General features: G+C 45.9%; 2 protein-coding genes across 7 annotated transcripts in view; both read left to right on the top strand.

The window, feature by feature from the left end:
* The window catches only part of PIGN (phosphatidylinositol glycan anchor biosynthesis class N), a 291,867-nt gene extending 283,044 nt beyond the window's left edge, over positions 1 to 8,823 (top strand). Inside the window, exon 31 of one of the 2 annotated variants that reach the window (XM_055368740.2) lies at positions 8,562 to 8,823. The gene's annotated coding sequence lies outside the window, so the exon portion shown is untranslated. The remainder of the gene's footprint in view (positions 1 to 8,561) is intronic. The other variant, XM_055368735.2, reaches the window with a different exon arrangement.
* Positions 8,824 to 11,963: 3,140 nt separating this feature from the next.
* The window catches only part of RNF152 (ring finger protein 152), an 86,319-nt gene continuing 76,840 nt past the window's right edge, over positions 11,964 to 21,442 (top strand). For 4 of the 5 annotated variants that reach the window (XM_004059493.4, XM_019014194.4, XM_019014193.4 and 1 more), the window contains exons 1-2: positions 11,964 to 12,088; positions 13,326 to 13,448. The gene's annotated coding sequence lies outside the window, so the exon portion shown is untranslated. The remainder of the gene's footprint in view (positions 12,089 to 13,325; positions 13,449 to 21,442) is intronic. The other variant, XM_055367991.2, reaches the window with a different exon arrangement.

Genomic DNA, 21,442 nt, shown 5'->3' with positions numbered 1-21,442 from the left:
AGAGAAATGCAAATCAAAACCACTGTGAGACACCGTGCCATATCCATTAGGATGGCTATTATTAAAAAAATGAAATGAGCAAGTGTTGGCAGGGATGTGGAGAAATTAGGACCCTTGTGCACTGTTGGTGGAAATGTAAAACAGCATTGCTGCCATGGAAAACAGTAGGAAGCTTGCTCATAAATTTAAAAGTAAAACTACCATATGATCTGGTAATTCCACTTATGGGTATATGCGTGAAAGAATTGAAAGCAGGGACTCAGCCAGGTATTTGTACACCGATGTTCATAGCAACATTATTTGCAATAGCTGAAAGGTGGAAACAAGCCAGATGTCCACTGACAGATGAAAGGATAAACAAAATGCAATATATGCATACCATGGACTATATATAAGTCTTAAAAAGAAGGGAATTCTGATATGTGCTAAGGCATGAATGAATCTTGAAAGCATTAGAGGAAAAAAATGAACCACACATAAAAGAAAAATATTGTTATGAGTCCACTTATATGAGATACCCAGAGAAGTCAAATTCATAGAGACAGAAGGGGAAATGGTGGTTGCCAGGGGTTGGAGGAGGCAAATAGGGAGTTACTGTTTAATGAATACAGAGTTCCAGTTTGGGATGATGAAAACTTTCTGGAGGCCAGGCATTGGTGGCTCATGCCTGTAATCCCAGTACTTTGGGAGGCCAAGGCAGGCGGATCACCTGAGGCCAGGAGTTCGAGACCAGCCTGGCCAACATGGCAAAACCCTGTCTGTACTAAAAATATGAAAATTAGCCAGGCATGGTGGCCCATGCCTGTAACCCCAGGTACTCAGGAGAATGAGACAGGGAGAATTGCTTGAACCCGGGAGGGGGAGGTTGCAGTGAGCCAAGATCGCACCATTGCACTCCAGCCTGGGCAACAAGAGTGAAACTCCATCTCAAAAAAAAAAAAAAAAAAAAAGTTCTGGAAATGAATAGTGGTGCTGGTTGCACGACAATGTAGATATACTTAATGCCACTGAACTGACACTTAAAAGTGGTTAAAATGGTCAATCCTATGTATTTTTTAACCAGCTTAAGAAAACACGCAAAATGTTGTTTCTCTCTGTTGGAACTTTGAAACTCTGTATAGCAGTGAATCTGAGGTTATTTCTAATAATACGATGTCTAAAAACTGGTCTTACTGTGGAAAATCAAAGCATATTGGTAGAAAAGACATATCGAGATGATTTCAGCAGCAAATAGCAGAAGGCAACACAAAATGGCTTAAATAATAAGGAATTTATTATCTCACAAAAGGAAAAATGTAGGGGATGGGAGCACCTGTAGGGTTTGTGAACTCAGGCAAAGTGATGTCATTGGTGCTGTTTCCTCTTCTCCCCGTAGAATGTTCTCTTGGAGGAAACTCTGCTCTTTGCTACAGGGTGGCTGCCATCATCCTACTATCGTATGTGGATTCGGTAACATCCAGCAGCAGAAGAGAAGCTGCCACTTTGCGCATCTCTTTTTGATAGTGAGGAATGCTTTTTCTAGAAGCCTTCCAGCCAACTTCCTCTCTTCTCTCATTGTCCAATACTGGTCACATCCCGATCCTTAAACCAATCATGAACACAAGAAATGGGACCACCACAGGTTACTGCATAACTAGTTAGGATCATCTGAGGCACTTGGGTTGGGGAGGACACTGGAACAGAAAAAGGAATATGCCACATGGGGAAAGGCAACATAGACGACCAACGGGACACAGCCAGGCCTTGAAGTTCACTGGAAGCATAATCCTGGGTGACTTGCATTAATATCTCTGAGCCTCAATTTCTACAACTGTGAACTGAGGATAACAATACCCCCTGCCCCCAATTAGGTGGCTGGGAGAATTGAGAGAATGTTTGCAAAGCACCTAATATAGTGATTTATACACACTACTGTACTGAATATCATCTCATTGCTGACATACACAATAATGCTTCATAATAATAGCTATCATTACTATTTTTCTTCTCCCAAAAGGGAGAACACACAATTTCTTGGTTATCTTTTTAGCTTACCCATGGAGGTAAACACTCAGAAAATAAATGGCATCTAGATAAAGAACCACTGCAGGTTGTGGAATCCAATTCTGTGTCAACAAGAGTCCTAGGACATATTCGCTTGTAGGGCTACCATGATAAAATGCCACGGACTGGGTAGTTTAAACAGCAGAAACTTATTGTCTCACAGTTCTGGAGGCCAGAACCTTGAAATCAAGGTGTCAAAAGGATTGGTTTCTTCTGAGGGCTGTGAGGGAAGGATCTGTTCCAGGCCTGTCTCCTTGGCTTACAGACTGCTCCCTGCTCCCTGTCTTCACATCATCTCCCCTCTGTATTTGTCTATGCCCATAATTTTCTCTACTTATTTATTTATTTATTTTGAGACAGAATCTCACTCTTTCACCCAGGCTGGAGTGCAGTGGCATGATCTCGGCTCACCGTAACCTCTGCCTTCCGGGTTCAAGTGAATCTCCTGCCTCAACCTCCCAAGTAGCTGGGATTACAGGCACCTGCCACCATGCCCAGCTGATTTCCTCTACTTATATGAACATCAGTCCTGCAGGATTAGAGCCCACCTTACTGACCTGATCTTAATTCGATGATCTCTGTAAAGACCCTAATCTCCAAACATTCTGAGGCACTGGGGGTTAGAACTTCAACATCTGAGTTTTAGAGGAAATAATTCAACTTGTAACATAAGGTGAAGATTGGCATTGGGAAGTCTGTATTCCTTAAAACCAAGAGTGAGAACTCTCATGTCATGTCATAACCCTTTACCCTACCCACACCCATCCCCTTCTCTAATCTCTGTTTTAAATGAATTTGGAAAATAATCCTAAGTCTCACACTGACAGAGCTGGATCAACTGGGTTGTAATAGACTTGTGAAGAGACAATTTAGAGAGAATTTCCCTAGAGGGGCTACAGGAAACACGACTCTGAAAGAGAGAATAGAAAGTCCCAACTGGTCATTTTAAATGATTTTTTTTTTTTTAAGACAAAGTCTCACTCTGTTGCCCAGCCTAGACTAGAGCGCAGTGGGTCACTGCAACCTCTACCTCCTGGGCTCAAGTGATTCTCCCACCTCAGGCTCCCAAGGAGCTGGAATTACATGGAGCCTGGAGCAACTGAGTTGTAACAGATTTGTGAAGAGACAATTTAGGGATAATTCTCCTAGAGGGGCTATAGGAAACATGACTCTGGAAGAGAAAATAGAAAGTACTGACTGGTCATTTTTAAATGAACTTTTTTTTTTTTTTGAGACAGAGTCTCACTCTCTTCCCCAGGCTAGAGTGCAGTGACATGATCCCGGCTCACTGCAACCTCTACCTCCCGGGCTCAAGTGATGCTCCCACCTCAGCCTCCCAAGTAGCTGGGATTATAGGCACTCAATACCACACCCAGCTAATTTGTGTATTTTTATATGTTGGCCAGGCTGGTCTTGAACTCCTGACCTTAGGTGGTCCACCTACCTCTGCCTCCCAAAGTGCTGGGATTACAGGCAGGAGCCACTGTGCCCGGACCATTTTAAATGAACATTTATTAAGCACTGAATGCATGCAGAGCATGAACACTTTATTCTGCATGATGCTGTGGGGCGTGGGTGTGCATGGGTGGATGAGATGGAAAAATAACAGCTCAGGATCTACTGACCATTACAAATGTGTGAACAGCTAACTATGAGATAAAGCAGAATGCAAGTGCAAAATAAAACAACAAACAATGTGTTATAAGAGTGCAAAGAAGGTAAAAATGAATCTGGTTGGGGAAATTCGAGTGAGCTTTGAAGGGGAGAAGGTCAAGGTGAGAGGCAGAGACATAAATGCCCCAGAAACTTTGAAATTACTGTATCTTTTGGGATTGACAAGTACAAATGTGGGTTGCGCTGCTGCATAAGGAAAGGTACAAAGGAGCTGTGAGAGTGAGGATAAGGAGGAGCAGATTGACTTGAAATTATGGGGGAGATATGGGGTCCTAAAGTACTGTGAGCCGCAGTGTCAGGCACCCTGAGCTAAAATAGGAATGGCTTGGAAGAGACTGAGATGCATTTTAAGGCAAATCAAGTGCAATTGCCTGGATACTTTGGTCTATGGGAGGAAGCAGTGCAGCAATTAGGGGAAATAGCTTTGGGTTCGGCAGACCTTAGTCAGACAGTCCACGTTCACCATTTACTGGTTACATCATATTGGGAAAGATGCTTAAATTCTCTAGGCATTTGTTTTCTCATCTGTAAAGTGAGGATAATCATATTACTTCTAGTGTTCTTGCAAGGACACGTATGGAAATACACACACAATCTGGTACATACACTCAATAAATGTTTGCCAATAAAAAAGAAATTATAGTAATCTATTAATTTTGGATATGGTTGCTATCCTGAAGTTCCCTTGTCCTGTAGCAGAATAATTTTTGTCCTTTAGAACAATCAAATCTGCTGTGAACGTTTAAGGAGTTGTGGAGATAGAAGGAAAAGGGTTGAGAAATGAGCAAGGGGTCTTTACTCCATGCCCTCTCCCAGCACACTTCACCCACTGGGAAGGCAGGGAAGGAACAGCAGAGGAGAAACACTGCAGTTAGAATCAGAGGAGGTGGGTTTGTGGAGACACGTCTTACTTGGCATTTCCCTGTGCTGACCTCCTCAAGGTCTGACCTGGGTGATGTGCAGAGGCTGCCACTTCTCCTCTTGACCACTAGAGGGTGGACCGACTTGATCCCCTAGATCCAGGTGCAGCAGAAACACGCGCTTGGATTCCTTGAGTTTGAATGATGAGGGCAGGCGCAGTGGCTGAAAGCAGAGACAGTGGGGAGGAAGAACTGCGTGAAGCTAGGTCTGGACCTGGGGCAGGTACAGGGGTGCCAGGTCCACTTGGATGAGGTGCAGGTGGATTACAGAAGAATAGATCCTGGAGAAACTGGAGCCAGATTCTGCAGACCAGCAGAGGGCAAGACATTGGATTCAGACTTGAGGGTCTCAAAAAACAGTGGTGGGACCTCCTGGCTCTTTTGTTCCTTTTCTCCTTTCTCAAAGTGGCACCATTCCATGATCTGGCAGCTGGAGCAGCAGGAGGGGAGGGGCCAAGTGGATGCCAGGAACCTGATAGCCAATGGAAAGGAAAGATAAGGAGGACAGTTGGAACCGCATGGGTGACAGAAGGTGACCTGGAGGGAAGGTGAATAGGACAGATGGTGGAGGTGGCAGACAGTGGGGTGAGAGGGGAGCTCCACATCCAACCCTTCCCTGGCTGATCACATGTGGTCACTCCAATCCATTAGGGAGGGCGAACACTGTCTTGTGTTGATTGTACAAGGAATGGAGCTCAGTGTATGATGATTCTCCTCTATCGTACTTATAGCAAAGACACCAGCAATTTGCTAGTGGATGTGAGGATCTTACTCAACCCCGAACTGCACAAACATGATAAGAACACAGCAGATACCTGCTGCTTAGGAGGGTGTCCAGAGGACTTTGGCATCATAGTCTGAGCTGATGTTTAGCCAGGACACACACCATAAAGGCCATACTGATTGTGTATGGTCATTGCCCAAAATGATAGGTGGAGGTCTGCGCCTGCAGGTTGTTAAACATGTTGCATGGTGACCGACCATCGCCCTTGGCAATGGTCACATCATTCTAGCCAACTGTTTTGGAATGTGTGTTGTGCATATCGAAGATGAGGTTAAAAAAATAGAGAGGCGGGGTGTGGTGACTCATGCCTGTAATCCTAGCACTTTAGGATCACTTGAGGTGGGTGGGTCACTTGAGGTCAGGAGTTCGAGACCAGCCTGGTCAACTGGTGAAACCCCATCTCTATTAAAAATACAAAAATTAGCCCGGCGTTGTGGCACATGCCTGTAATCCCAGCTACTCAGGAAGCTAAGGCAGGAGAATTGCTTGAACCCAGAAGGCCAAGATTGCGCCACTGCACTCCAGCCTGGGCGACAGAGGGAGACTCCATCTCAAAAACCAAAAAAAAAAAAAAAAAAAAAAAAGAAAGAAAGAAAATAGAGATGGCTTTGTTCGATCCACCACTACTTTTAGAAAAGCAATTTGGATTATTTCCTATTCAAATCTTTTGAGGTTTCCAAAATACTTCAGTATTTTGTTCTAGATGAAGTTTCATTGTCCTAAGTAGCACTGGGCTCTAAATAGGAAAGAGATTAGACAATATGTCAAATTAATACCTTTTGCATTCAGAACATCTTACCAGAATAAGAAGTCTGTGGGATTGGTTTATATAGGGCCCCAAAATAAGAACAGTTTTGAAATGTGCACTATATTGAGCAATCATTACTAGTAAACTTTCTGAGGCTAAATAAACTTTAAGACTTTTTTTTTTTTTTTTTTTTGAGATGGAGTCTCACTCTGTTGCCCAGGCTGGAGTGCAGTGGTGTGATCTCGGCTCACTGCAGCCTCAGCCTCCCAGATTCCAGCCATTCTCCTGCCTCAGCCTCCCTGGTAGCTGGGATTACAGGCACATGCCACCACACCTGGCTAATTTTTATATTTTTAGTAGAGACGGGGTTTTACCATGTTGGCCAGGCTGGTCTTGAACTCCTGGTCTCAGGTGATCCACCTGCCTTGGCCTCCCAATGTGATAGGATTACAGGTGTGAGCCACCATGCCTGGCCTAACTTTAAGACTTCTTAGACTTTTTAAGACTATATATACTTTAAGGTGGCTAATATCACATAAGGGAAAAGTAAATTGGCAGATCAATTTGGTCTGCAAATTTTAAACATCTATTAGGAAGGATGATAATGTATTCGGTTAAAGACGACTTTTTGGCTTATTATTGACAGCTTGTGAAAATTGTCTAAACATGGGATCCCACTTCAATGCTTTTAAACAATTTATTGAGGTATAATTTACATACCATAAAATCCACTCGTGTTAAGTGTAGAATTCAATGATTTTTAGTAGACTTACTGGGTTGTGCAACTACCACCCTAATTCAGTTTCAAGGTGCAATTTTAACATGTAAAATTCAAACACGTTGAGTAGAAAAGTCACTCTCAATATTGGGCTGGATTAGGATCTGTAGTGATAATCAAGCACTGAATAGGGTTTGCTTGTTTCCTCCTCCCGATTTCTCTCTCTCTCTGCCTTCCTGCCCCACTGTCCGCCTTCTTCTTAGCGTGTTAGGTGCTGAGGATACAAGTTGAGAGATGATCTCTGCCCTCCCAGATCAGGAAGACAGTAATGAAAAGCGACTGAAGAGATCATCACATTCTTTTGTGAAAGTGTCATCCCCGACAGAAGGGCTGCCCTGGGTATTATGGGATCACATTAATCTCAGCTCCATGCCAGGTTCTCGGAGATTTAAGGGCTTAGCTCAATAAACATTTATTGGGCACCTGTGCTCCATGCTGCAGGTACAAAGATGAAGAACTCATCCCTGCCCCAATGTAAGCAACTCTAATACAACCTCAGGTGACTCAGCATCAATCAATGTTATAGATCTGACTGTCCCTGTAACCCAGTTCCAGCATCTCGACCTTTGCCCGTGGGGAAGTGCAGACACCCCCCACTTGTTCCCTCCGATGATGGCAACAGGCTTTCCCTATTTACTGGCATGACACTGTGCTTTTCTTCCTGCAGTTTTCAGCTCAGAAAATGCCTCCTCAGGGAGGCCCTCCCTGGCCACTGATCTAAAATTTCCCCCCCAACACACAGACTTCATAATGCCCCACCCCCACTTTGTTTTCCTTTTTTTTTCTTTTCTTTTTTTTTTTTTTGAGACAGAGTCTCGCTCTGTCGTCCAGGCTGGAGTGCAGTGGTGCGAGCTCCGCTCACTGCAAGCTCCGCCTCCCGGGTTCACGCCATCCTCCCGCCTCAGCCTCCCGAGTAGCTGGGACTGCAGGCGCCCGCCACCTCGCCTGGCTAATTTTTTTTTTTTTGTATTTTTAGTAGAGACGGGGTTTCACCGTGTTAGCCAGGATGGTCTCGATCTCCTGACCTCCATCACCTGGTCTCGATCACCCGCCTCAGCCTCCCAAAGTGCTGGGATTACAGGCCTGAGCCACCGCGCCCGGCCCCCACTTTGTTTTCTCCTTTACCTATTTCACTCTCCAACATACGATTTATTTATTTATTATGGGACTAAACTCTGATTTTTTTTTTTCATCTTGCCCAAATTCCTATCTAAGGGGTCTGGGGAGTCATGCCCTACAAATCATAAATTCTCATCAGATGGGTTTTATTTAACCCTATATATCATGATTTACTTTCCAACCTGACTCTGGCATAACATTATAAGGCAAAAAAGAATATCAAAATATTTTACCCCAAAACATGTTTCTTTCCATATTTTGAAATGACTCTGCAAAGCTGTTCTTTGAGGAGGAAAATTGGCATCTGTAAAGAATCTCTATTAACATAGCTAGATATTTTTCTTCTAGACGCTCTCAATCCTAAAGAGATTAACTAAGATCTGAATAGGAAACATTTGTCACCTACTGTCTCTAATGGCAGCCGCTATAAGATTTCAGAAGAACTTTGGTCTCCACAATGTTGATCATAACCTGAACATTCCCTTTCTATTTCAGGTCTTTAGACAAACTCAACCAATTGTCAACCAGAAAATGTTTAAATTCACCTATAGCCTGGAAGCCCGTGCTTTGAGTTGTTCCGCCTTTCTGGACCAGTATTTCTTAAATGTATCTGACTGGTGTCTCATGCCTCCCTAAAATGTATAAAACCAAGCTGTACCCTAACCACCTTGGGCACATGTTCTCGGGACCTCCTGAGGGCTGTGTCATGGGCCATGGTCACTCATATTTGGCTCAGAATAAATCTCTTCAAATATTTTACAGAGTTCAACTCTTTTCATCGACATTTTTGGTATTGTCTGATTCCTCCATTAGAATGTAAGTTCTGTGAGGGCAGGAATTTGGTGGTGTTTTCTCTATCCTAACCCTAGGACCAGGTTCCCAGTACATAGTCCATACTCAATGAATATTTGTTGTATGAATTCATGAATATTTGGATCTTTATCTCAGTCCCCAGTGCTGGGGTCCCATCCTGACAGCCCTAGTCCTTCAAGACCTGGGATTCAGCCTTGATTCCCTCTCTCTCTCCCACACATGGGCAGTGCCCAGTCTCCAGGGCAATGCCAGATTCTCTGACCATGCTGCTTGCTGGCTTGCAGCTCTAAACACTGCCTGGTCCTAACGGCCTTGATCCTGGAATTTCTCACCGAAGACTCTGCTGGGACGTGTTGTTGCCTGTTCTTCCTCTGACTCAAACTGTTTTTGCCCGCCCCAGTGCTGGCCTACGACCAGCCTTAAGAACTGGCCTATCCCGGTCTGCCCTAGTTAATTAACCTTCTCTGTGTGACAGCTTTACAAGACTGGACAGAAGGCAGAACACCCATGATGCTCTGTGAATTAAAATCCCAGCCAGTGGAAGCGAAAGAGTAAGGATGGGGGTGGTTATTCCACATCGAGTTGAATGCTTGAATCCCCCAAATAATAGTTTCAAAAGCAGCTGAATAAAAGAGTTGAAAAATTTTGGAACAATTACTGATCCCTGAAATTAGCTTCTGAAGAGTAGTCTTTAAAGTCATTCTTGTACAATCATAACATTTCTAGGCTGAACTTTCCTGGTAAAATTTGGGATGTTATAACTCATCTTCCTTATTCCAACTCCTTGCCAACATCCGAGTTTTCAAGACCCTCATTAACTTCTCCTTAAAGTGAATTTCTGGAGCTGGGCTTGGTGGCTTACGCCTGCAATTCCAGCACTTTGGGAGGCTGAAGCAGGAAGATCGCTTGAGGCCAGGATCAAGACCAAACCAGTGCAACAAAGAGAGACCCCTATCTCTACAAAAATAAAAAAACACAAAAATTAACTGGGCATGGTGGCACTCCTGAAGTCTCCCAGCTACTTGGGAGGCTGAGGCAGGGGGATGCTTGAGCCTGGGAGATTGAGGTTGTGGTGAGCCATGATTTTGGCCACTACACTCCAGCCTGGGCAACACAGTGAGACCCTGTCTCAAAAAAAAAAAAAAAAATCTCCTTCCTGCCCTGAAGTTGGGGCTTAAAATAAAGACTCCTGAAGTCTTCTACTTCAGGATTACCTTAGGCTTCTAAAACATGGATACAGCTTTTACTCTTTTCAGGTGTACGATGGAGGTTTTAGCTTGGGTGAACAAAGGGATAAGGATCAGTCAGATGACCATAGGAGGCAACGTTTTAATTGGGATCCCAGGGACAACTGATACCCATGCAGCTTTATCTGTTTCTAGATGACCAGTTTTATGTATGTGCTTAAGGACAGCACTTTTGGAAACCCCATCAACAGGTCGTAATTGTGGGACATGACAAGGGTGCTCTCAGTACATTGTGAGTTTTATAGTAGGTTACCTAGAGTCCCCACTGGCTCATAGGGCTTCCTCTAAAAAAAAAAAAAAAAAAAAAAAAGCCAGGCGCGGTGGCTCATGCCTGCAATCCCAGCACTTTGGGAGGCCGAGGCGGGCGGATCACCTGAAGTCAGGAGTTCGAGACCAGCCTGGCCAACATGGCGAAACCCCATCTCTACCAAAAATACAAAAATTAGCCGGACGTGGTGGTGCGGGCCTGTAATCCCAGCTACTCGGAAGGCTGAGGCAGGAGAATCGCTTGAACCCGGAAGTCGGAGGTTTCAGTGAGCTGAGATCGCGCCACTGCACTCCAGCCTGGGTGACAGAGAGAGAGTCCATCTTAAAAAAAAAAAAAAAAGAAAAAGTAAAAAAAGAAATCTTGGCAGAAGCATTTCAATAAGCTACTTGGGGGAGTGAAAATGGGGGCTCTTTCCTTGCGGATACTACGGACCTTAAGACAAAGACTGCTCCACTCCAGCAGTGGGGAAAGGCAGCAAGTGTCACTGGAATCCGTGGGGATCACACTCAGCTAAGCCCTGCTGCTGGGGACCAGGTAACGTCCGCAGGCTGAACTTCATCTCAAGAAGAGAGTTTTAGGTTTTCATGCTGCAGAGAAATCCTTCAAAAAGGCACCAAAGGGCATGGAACTATCTTCTACCAAGGACCTTTCTCCTCCATTCTCCTATTTCGCAGTTAACTCAAGAGGCGGGAGATTTTCTCCGGGGAACAAGACATTCTAAGCGCCTCCCTAGGTAGAAGTTAGGTTTCAAGGTGTGGAATCGGGTGGGCCCCGAGGTTCCGTGGGGTTCGCGCTTCCATATAACCCCTAGGACTTGCATCTCTTTACTCTCCTGCTTCTTGTCCCCCATTCGAGGGATTCAAGTAGTGGGGTGTCCATTCGGGCCTCTTTGGAAAGCGGGGCCCCACCCTGGCTGGACTACGTGAACTTTTAGGGGCAGCCAAAAAGTATCCGGTGACGAGGATGCAGGGCAGCTTCTGGAAACCTGATGATCTCAGCTCCTCCCTCTCGCTGTCCGGGTCCTAGGCACAGACTGGGGACCCCCCAACCCACCCACCGCGGCCCCGGCCCCCTTCCCGGCCCTGCCCCTCCTCCCGGCTGCCCAGGCCTCCTTTCACACCTGCCGCCAGCTCAGGTCCCGCTTTTGCACGGTAGAGAGACGGCGTCGAGGTCCTGGCCGAGGGTAGGCACTGGGGGCAAAGCCGAGGGAGCGCGCGAGAGAGGGTCGGCAGCCCCTCACCCCGGGGGAGGTGGGCGATTCGGGACTGATGGACAGAAGTCCCGGGCCCGCCGGGCTGTGGGCGGGGAGGAGGGGGTGGAGCCGCCGGGGAGGGCGGTGCCGCGGGGAGCGGAGCCCAGCCTCTCCCCCCACCCCCTTTGGTGCCGGAGTCTCAGTGACACAAAAAGCTCTCGCTCGGTGCCGAGCGCCTGGCGGCGGTGTCCGACCGCGAACGCGGAGGGCGGCCGGGCAGGTGGGGGTGCCGCCCGAAGGGCCGGGCCGGGAGCTGGGGCTGCAGGCGCCGCCGCCGCGCTGTCAGCGTCCGCCCCGTGGCTCTCGGCCGGAGGAGCGGCGGCCGCCGGCCCGGGGCGCGAGTCTGGCTGAAAGGAGCGGGCGCGCCGGGACCACCCGGCGATGCTGTCGCCGCCGCCGCCGCCGCCTCTGTAACGAGCACCCGAGCCCGCCGCGGAGAAAGGTCAGTGAGTTTCGGTTTGTTTCTCTGCTCTGCCGGCTCCGGATCGGGGGCGGACAGAGGGGCGCGCAGGGATGTCTGCGCCCCTACGGCGGCCGCGCCGAAGCCGTGGAAGCGGGAAAAGGCAGCTGCCGCCTGCTATAACTGGGGAGATCTTCTGGACCGCGGAAGGGGTGGCGGGGCCGCAGGGGTCCCGGGGAGGGGAGCGCGGGGTCTGGCGGGGCACGGGGGAGGTGGTCCCGGGAGTTGCGTGTCTCCTGAGAGCTGGCGGAGTTGGGCGGGCGGCCGCGGCGGGGAGCGGCGCTGTCGGCTGCTCGGCCGAGTCCTCGGATGCCCCATGGAGCTCCGGTCCGAGGGAGCTCGCTTCGTGCCCGCGCCGCGCGCGCCCCTGGGTGTGCACGTGCGTGCGCGCGCGCCCGCCCCAGCTGCGCCCCCGGCCCGCACACACCCCGGCTCATCTTCTCCCGGTCCCCTTGTCTCGCGCCTTCTCCAGCCCTAGAAGTTGCCCCAGGGCCCCTCCCGCGATTAGAGAGCGCTGTGAAGGGCCAGATGTTGGGGGTCTTTTGTGCAGACACACGCGCCTGGGGCGCTTGCTCCTGGAAGGACAGCGGCAGGACAAAGCCAGCTGGACTCGTGGGGCGCTGCTCGGGAAGTGGCGGTCCCCAATCCCGCCTGGGGTCGGGGCATGGCTTGGGGAGCGCTGCCTGGGTCTGGAGAGAGTAGAGAAATCGCCAAAGCAGAGTGACGGTGACTTGATGAGGTGACGGTGACTTGATGAGGTGGCGGTGACTTGATGAGGTGGCGGACAGGGGCAAACGAAAGAAAGATGCTCGGGATTGCCGCGCTGTGTGCCTGTCTGCGCGGGTGACTAGGCGCCCCGCATTCCCATATGACCGGGTTACCTGGTAGATTTTGCCAGTGTGTCTTTGCCCCAAGATGTTATTCCCCACCTGCTCCGATTTCTTTCTTTCCTAGGGCTTACTGTTGCTAGTAGGCGCTCTGCCACCAGAGGGGAACTCGTGGGCGGGGGAGACTGCGGAGGAGGGGGGAGGTGGTTATTTATCCTGTAGAGACAATTAGGAGCCGTGACGCCCCCTTCTCGGCCGCCAGCCCTCCACACCTCATCTGCCTTGCTCCACCTCCCTAGTGCACCCGCTCCAGCCCCGTCTGCCCAGGAGGGCGCTTGGATTTCCTTCTCCGCGGCGCGTATCTAACCCTTCCTGCATGTATTTCACTGCAGGCTGAAGAAAGCTCAGTCTCAATTGTGTTTCCTGCCTGTCAGCCTCTTGCCTCCTAAACGTGTACCATTTCCACTTGATGTCATCACGCAGAAGGGGTGAAAGAGACTCGGTGACAGATACAGGTAACCCCCCACAATCTGGGTAGCCGCCTGGGTGTCTCTGGGTCATTTGGGCCGACAGTGCTGGCACAGGGCTGTTTGGGTGGTTTCTGCATCAACATCGTTCCTATCTGTGAGAAGGTGTGGGGGCTGCTAAAACTCCTGGTTCAAAGAAATAAATTGCAAATGACTTTATACTTTCCCTTTGAAGAAGCCATTGGAGGTAGATGCAGGGTGAATTTGGGATTGTAGAAATCCCACCTGGTTTCCTTTGATGGGAATTTTGATATAATTAATACACAGGCAGATGTATCTGAATGTTAGGTTTCCATGGATGCCTGCTTTATCTGTAGTAATATATTTAGGCTTCAGTCTAGAGGTGGGGTATCCTTTGTTGAAAAGGTACCATTGGAAGGCTGATTGTACTTTTGCCCAGTGCTCTAATTGAGCACTGGTCAAATGCAGTGACCTTCTTATGAAATACTGTCTTTCTTCTGTTCCTTCATTGTAATAGTGTTCGCAATATTAAGAGAGACATGCTAGCAGTGAGTACTGGGAGGTGGAAGGGAGGGCTGTTGGGGGCAGCAGAAAGAGAACAGAGAAAACAGCTTGAGTGAAGTTTCCATTTAGATAGCCATGAACCAGTAGACTCTCATTCTGGATTTTATCTTTAGGTTATTGGGGCTTTTCCAAAAACTCTGGCCTGTTCTTTTCTTTCCAAGGATAGTTCTGTTTTGATGTCAGCCTAACCAGATCTGGGGTTATCTTGATAAGAGTGCAATGAAAAAACGTAACCTTCAGACTTAGCAGGATACTCCGGCATTAGCATTTTCTCCTAGAGGGCAGAGTCCTGCGCATCCTACACTAGTAGCAAGGAATAAGAATGGTTATGGAAAAGGGCTTTCGATTTTTCTTGTAGGAAGACAGATTGCTGAGGGCCAAAGGCTCCTGGTATACTCTCTTTTACATTGCAGTAACACCTTGGTATCTGTGACAGATTCTCTCTTCACCATTTTCCTCCAAATCCCTTGAAAAATGAAGTTAAAAACTTGAAAGATTTATTATTCACCTCCAATGTAGTTTTGTTTTGGAAGGTGACTTTAAAAACATAGGTGACACTAGCATTTATCCTTCTACTACAAGCGTTCAGGAGTCACTAGTAAAAGTAGTTGAGTTATCTAGTCCCAGGTGAAACAAAGGCCAGTGCTTTGCAAAGATCAGATGAGTAATGTGGTGCTAAGATAGAGGTATTTTTGACAAGTAATTTTTATGTCGGCAATAGTACAGGGTGTGTACTGTGTTGCTGCAAGAAGAAAAAACATGTGATGGGATAATAGGGAATGTAATAATGCAATAGAAACAAGGGTGTGGTTTTTTTTTAATAGAAAGAATAAACACTTCACACACAAAATTCCACATGGCAAAACAGTAGCCTGCCCATGTAAATGCACGTCCAAGAACAAAGATAGCCACAGTGCAGTGTTAGGTTTCATTGTGGTTTTAAATTGTGTACAGTAATAAATCATAATAAAGTGTCCATTGATGCTTAATTTTTTTTATATAAGAAGGAGGCTCCCCACCCTCAGATGTGTTTAGCTTTAGGCTGGAGGATCCCTAGAGGCTATTAGGCTGATCTTTGCCTCCAATGCCTGCTTCCTTTCTACAATGCTCATTTATTCATTTAGCAGATGTTTATTGGCACCTGATAGATAATGGACTCTGTGATAGATAATGGACTCAAGGGGTTGGGGTTGGGTGTAGGGGAGACACAAAATTGAACTCCCTATAGGAAGACCTGATTCTAATTAACTTCAATGGAAGCTCAAGAGAGGTAGGATTGGACTTCTGTGGAGAGAAAATATGGTCATCCAGCCTCAACTTTAATGCCTCTTTCATTGAGGAGCTCACTGCTTCATAAATGGCTGTTGCTGTTGTCAGAAGGTGGCCTTTTCATTGTAGTCTTTTTAGCTGAATTCCATACAGTTCGATCCTTACATTGTTGAGGGTCATTCTGTTTTCATTTCTAATTCCCTCAGAGTTGTTTGAACCCACCTATGCTGTCAGCACCCTCTGCTTTTCAAGATAGTGTTCAGTTCCTGATGAAGTTGAATTTTGAAACAAATGCTGCTTTTCCATATTATCTGATTTAGAAAACAGATTGATGGGATGCTTTTGCAGATTTTTCTCTTTTTTAAACAGTGACGTACCAGCAAGATAGGTGAGGTTATGCTGCAGTAACAAATACCTCCAAGTCTCCATAGCTAAATACAGTTTCTTTCCTTCCCATGCTGCATCCAGAGTGGTTGGCAGGTGGACCCTGCTCGTTGTAGTCACTCAAGGACTCAAACTGATGGAGTCTTGGTCTTGATGTGAGCTTGCAAGATCGTTGCAGCATCAGGAAGGAAATGCTGCAGGGTCTTGCTCTAGCAATTATGTGATCCTACCCAGAGGTGAGTTCCATCACTTTGGCCAGAACTGGACATATGACCCTATTTAATCACAATTCAATATTTCTTGTGCTGAAAAAGGGAGAAGTGGATATGGGTGAGTAACACTAGTGACTTCCACAGGGATCTGGTCTAGGTGAGGTTAGAAAGTGTGTCCTATGGGACCTAGCTCAGTGCTTGGTGGGTATTGGATGTCACAAGAGTATTGATTGAATCAACAACCTGTAATTTACAACCTGTATATTTACTATTCCAACCTGTAATTTACTAATATATGGTCCTACCCGCACCTGTAATGTACCTGTAATGTACCTGTAATATGTTGATATGTTATTTACTAACATGGTTGTACACTGGTTATCAAATAAAATAATTATAATCCTCTCTTTGCCTATTTCAAGTGCATGTTTACTCTGAAGTGAAAGGCCATTAGGTATTTTCAAGGCTGATTCTAGGAGGTTGTGAGCTTAGCATTATGTAATAGAGAGGTGTTACTTACAGACTTTCTCTTCCTCACCATCTGCCTCTTGTTTAAGGCTTCCTGAGTTTGTTTGGAACCGCCCAGGGTAGAAAAAGAGTGGCAATGGGCCTAGGGCCACCCAGGAGGTGGCCTCCTGCAGCAGAGACCACAGGGCAGCAGATAAGATCTGATGGGGGCAGGAATGTGTTTAGGGTAACCTTGGGTCACCCTTTTGTTACTTTGGTGTCTAGAAAAAGCAATTTGGGCAAGAGGCTTTTTCTGGTCACAGGACTAGTAGAACACCCAGAGAGTTTAGGGACATTTGTGCTTCCATCAGCAACTGTATTGACTAGGAGGGTGGTGAGTTCTAAAGCCTTCCTTGCCTCACTCTCCCTAAAAAGAGTTGGATGTTATGGAATAGGCATTGCAAGGTGCTCTGGATTCAGCAGTTGGTGGCTTGCAGAGATTTTGCTTTGGGAAGAGCTGTTCACTCATATATCTTTGTTCACATTGTGATAACTGCATGCACGGATGAGCATTTTAAAGATTTGATAAATACCTTAAGCATAAGCATAGAATTTAACAAAATAATATTGCTTTTGGTTCAGTAATCACCTTGGCAAAGTCATTTTTATAAAGATAGCTCTCCAAATAAGGAAGTGGTGTGGTAAACTATGTTAGTCTCCAAGTCACAGTGACTGAGGGGATATCAGTATCAACCTAGGGAGGTTGAGACCACCTGGCTTCATTCAAGTGATAAGATGTAGCACCCAAAGCGTTTCTGAATTGGGAGATGAGCAGCTTGGAGACCAGCAGGAAGAACCAGATATAGACCATCCAAAAACCCATTCAGGGTGCCTGGGGTTGGGCTGAGGGCCAGGCACAGACTGAGGGAGAAGGAAAATGAAGCCCCGAGGGACTAGTCTTGAACTATATTTGGGAAGCCCCAAAATGCATTTCTATATTTTCTCTGGCCTCTGGGTCCCTACCACTTTAATTTCATACCGAAGTCGGCTGGTCGGGTAGAGGACACTTGTGGCGTGAAAGTGGTTTCTGGCACTGCCCATTGTGACGTCATGGAAACCGGAAAGGAAGAAGGTGTTGGTTTTCCTGCTCCTTTTCCCATGGCTTCGAGAGTTACACTGTGTGATCCAGCAGTCTGACTCCATGATTGAAATCACAATTGGGATAAAGTTGGTAGAGATGCTTCTTAATTTACAGTGGGGTTATATCCTCATAAACCACTCATAAGTTAAAAATATTGTAAGTGGAAAATGCATTTAATACACCTAACCTACTAACATCATAGCTCAGCCTGGTCTGCCTTAACTGTGCCCAGAAATGCACATTAGCCTACAATGGGGGCAAAATCATGTAACAAGAAGCCTATTTTGTATTAAAGCATCAAATATCTCATGTAGTTTATTGAATACTGTATTGAAAGTGAAAAACAGATTGGTCGTATAGGCACTCAAAGTACGGTTTCTACTGAATGTGTATTGTTTTCACACCATTGTAAAGTCAAAAAATCAAAGGTCATAGGTCAAACAGTTGTAAGTAGGGAACCGTCTGTGCTTGTTACATGCTTAGGGATTTTCTATTTCTAATTGACTCACTGTCATTGTAGGATTTAAAGAGGGAGGCCTCAAATAGTGTATCTGTGACCTGCATCTCCTTTGGGTGGTTCTTGATGTCCATGATTTCTTGGCCTAGATCATGTTTGGCTGCTAAGGCCTGGACTGCGTTCTTTGTGGAGTTGTGAGGGGGCTGCTTGTGATCTCCTAGGAGTGGAGAGGATGCCTTATTTACCTCTTGATGTACTAATGCCTGCATAAATAAAACTCATTGCAAACATCCTGCATGATGAAACTTACTCAAACATCACATAGACTTCCTGGTTACCTGCCTTTCATGCAAAGGAGGGGCTGAGCAGATGAAGATGTGCTGCTGGTGGGAGCAAAGTTATGAGGAAGTGGAATCTCCAAATGCTGTGTTCTGTGCTTGTATTTTCTCTTTCTACAGCCTCCTCTCCCCTGCCACTATCGCATTCCCACCTACCAAGGAAGTGTAACTTTCCCGGCTCAGTTCTGATCTAGACATCCAGATAATCACACTTGGTGCACTCCTCACTGAGGTTTGACAAGAATTGAAGAGATTTTGGTAAAAGCTTTGACAGATACTGTGGAAATAGGGAGCATTTTTTTTTTTTTTTTTTTTTTTGAGATGGAGTCTCGCTCTGTCACCCAGGCTGGAGTGCAGTGGGGCATGATCTCAGCTCACTGTAACCTCTGCCTCCTGGGTTCAAACTATTCTCCTGCCTCAGCCTCTCGAGTAGCTGGGATTACTGGGATAATTTTTTCTATTTTTAGTAGAGACAGGGTTTCATCATGTTGGCCAGGCTGGTCTTGAACTCCTGACCTCGTGATCCACCCGCCTTGGCCTCCCAAAATGCTGGAATTACAGGCGTGAGCCACCGCACCTAGCCAGGAGCATTCTTCTTACTATTGCTGTTCTGCTCCTTAACAGATTCACTTAGTGACAGTTGCCACTGCCGCATCTTAGTCAAGAACCTTGTTTCTCTCTGGGCTATGACAATGGTCTTGCTCACTTTCTGGCTTTCCCACCCCACTCCAGTTTGGAAAATGCTGTCACTCTTAGACCATTAGGCCGATTAATCCTTCATCCCCTCACTTAATAACTTTTAGTTGCCCTTGTGGGAGGAAGCTCATATTCTTCAGTTTTGCTTTTCAAGTTTTCCCCAGGTTGACCCCAAACTTCCTTTCCAACCTCGACTTTTGCTCCGCCTGACTTTAAAACTGAACATTAGCTGGGATGGTTAATCCACTGTTGCCCAAAATGTTTTTCATTGCCTCTTTCTTATTCTAGCACATTCTGTGGCCTAAAATGTCGTCTTCCTTCCTCTGCCTCTATCCTATCATCGAAGCCTCAGTTCAGCTCTCAACTCTTCTGAAAAATTTAACTTGATCACATTAGCCTTTAGAAATTCTTTATAATCCAAAGTTCTCTGGCAAAATTGCCTCTATCTCTCATTTCATTCAACATTCATTCATTCGTTCTACAAAGGGCACTTGTCATAGATTGTCTTGTATTATCACCTACGATTGAAGTGTCTTTTTCTTTCTGTTTAATTGCAAAGAATAGAAATTCACTCAAGCTCGTTTGCATAAAGGGAGGTGAATTGAAGAGATGTCCCAGGATGTCTTGTCATCAAGCCACATTTCCCAAGAGTTCCAGTGAATGGGACCCTTCCAGTTATCACTCACCCTGGACCTGCTTAGTGCAGGAGAGGGTTGGGGGCACAGTTCCTTCCAAGGGGGCCTGTGGCTGGCTGATGTAGCAGTTGTGACCTGCAATTAGCCTACAATGGGGGCAAAATCATGTAACAAAAAGCCTATTTTGTATTAAAGCATCAAATATCTCATGTAGTTTATTGAATACTGTATTGAAAGTGAAAAACAGATTGGTTGTATAGGCACTCAAAGAGATCTCAGTTCTCTTGCAAGCTCCTTAAAGATGACTGGATGAGGCTTTACACCGTTGTGTGTTTGCCACCGTGTTTGTACACAGGAAGGGCTCAATAAACGAATCATTGGTGACTCTTTGACAACACAGAAAACGATTTTGACTTACAGTGATTTAAAGGAATTTTAGACCCTTTTAGCTTGAAGTCTTAAAGGAAGTTAAGAAGATAGAAACTTATTTTTAAGAGCTTCCCCTACTTGTGTTAATAATGATTAAATGTTGAATCAAATTAGAATGACCAGGCTGCAGTGCGTATACCAATGTTTGGGAGGTGAATGTTCTCAATGAGGGTCATCATTCTAACGAAATTAGTTGTTACTCAAAGTCTGTTTTTCAACTTCCATTTGCCTCCTACTTTGCCCACAAAAAAAAAAAAAAAAAAAAAAAAAAAAAAAAGAAAGCAGAAGAAAAAAACCCTCTACTTGGTGACATACAACAAGCAGCTTTAGGACTTTACAGCCTACCAGGCCATCCCACAATCTAAAGGAGCAGGCATTGATGCCTGGATTTGTGATGACTGGGTGTAGTTGCCCACCGCTGACTGCCCCACCTGCGTTTATAATTAAAGGCTTCAATACCTTTGTGATATACATCTGTTTTACCTCCCTTCTTTTGATTTTGGAATACTCATTCACATGATAGAAACTCTTCTTTGATACTCAAAATGCTTGATCATTATGAGAGTGTTATTATGAAAGAGGGAAATATGTTCAGCTGCTTGAAGAAAATGACCAGAAATACATTAATATTAAAATAACGCTCTCGGCTGGGCGTGGTGTCTCACGCCTGTAATTTCAGCACTTTGGGAGGCTGAGGCGGGTGGATTACTTGAGGTCAGGAGTTCGAGACCAGCCTGGCCAACATGGTGAAATCCCATCTCTACTAAAAATACAAAAATTATCCGGGCATGATGGTGTGCACCTGTAATCCCAGCTACTTGGGAGGCTGAGGCAGGAGAATTGCTTGAACCTGGGAGGCAGAAGTTGCAGTGAGTTGAGATCGCACCACTGCACTCCAGCCTGGGCAAAAGAGCCAGGCTCTGTCTCAAACAAACAAACAAACAAACAAAACACTCTCAGTTTGAAAGGTAGTGAATAGGGCTGAGATAAATGTCTCAGGAACCAAGTATTTGTTGTGATATTCTTTTGCAGTTGTGTTGCTCTGGGGTAGGTTTGCAAATTGCTTCCTCGAAGATTAATAATATGAGATTAGAAGTGGTTGGTGAGCACATGGACAAATTTGTGTACTTTGGAGAATTTACCCCTTTTGTTGCATGAGACATAAGATTACTGCCATTTTAAGTGAGTAATAGTTAATTCAACCATGCAGGTAAAGAGGCGTCCTTAACTGGGATAAATAGTCCGTCCACTCCACTCCTTTACACTGGTACTTCAGAAACTGAAGGTACAGATCCATCTATTCACCTATGGTGGAGTGTAAAATAGCATTTGAAACACTGAGCATCAGGTATTTAAACCACTTATTGGACAAACAATTGCATTCATTAAATGTATTTTGAATGGCCAGGCATGGTGACTCACGCCTGTAATCCCAGCACTTTGGGAGGC

This window comes from Gorilla gorilla, chromosome 17 (assembly GCF_029281585.2).
Source record: "Gorilla gorilla gorilla isolate KB3781 chromosome 17, NHGRI_mGorGor1-v2.1_pri, whole genome shotgun sequence".
Classification (NCBI taxonomy): domain Eukaryota; kingdom Metazoa; phylum Chordata; class Mammalia; order Primates; family Hominidae; genus Gorilla; species Gorilla gorilla.
The sequence above is the reverse complement of the archived record's forward strand: the minus strand, read 5'-3'. Positions and strand labels throughout refer to the sequence as shown.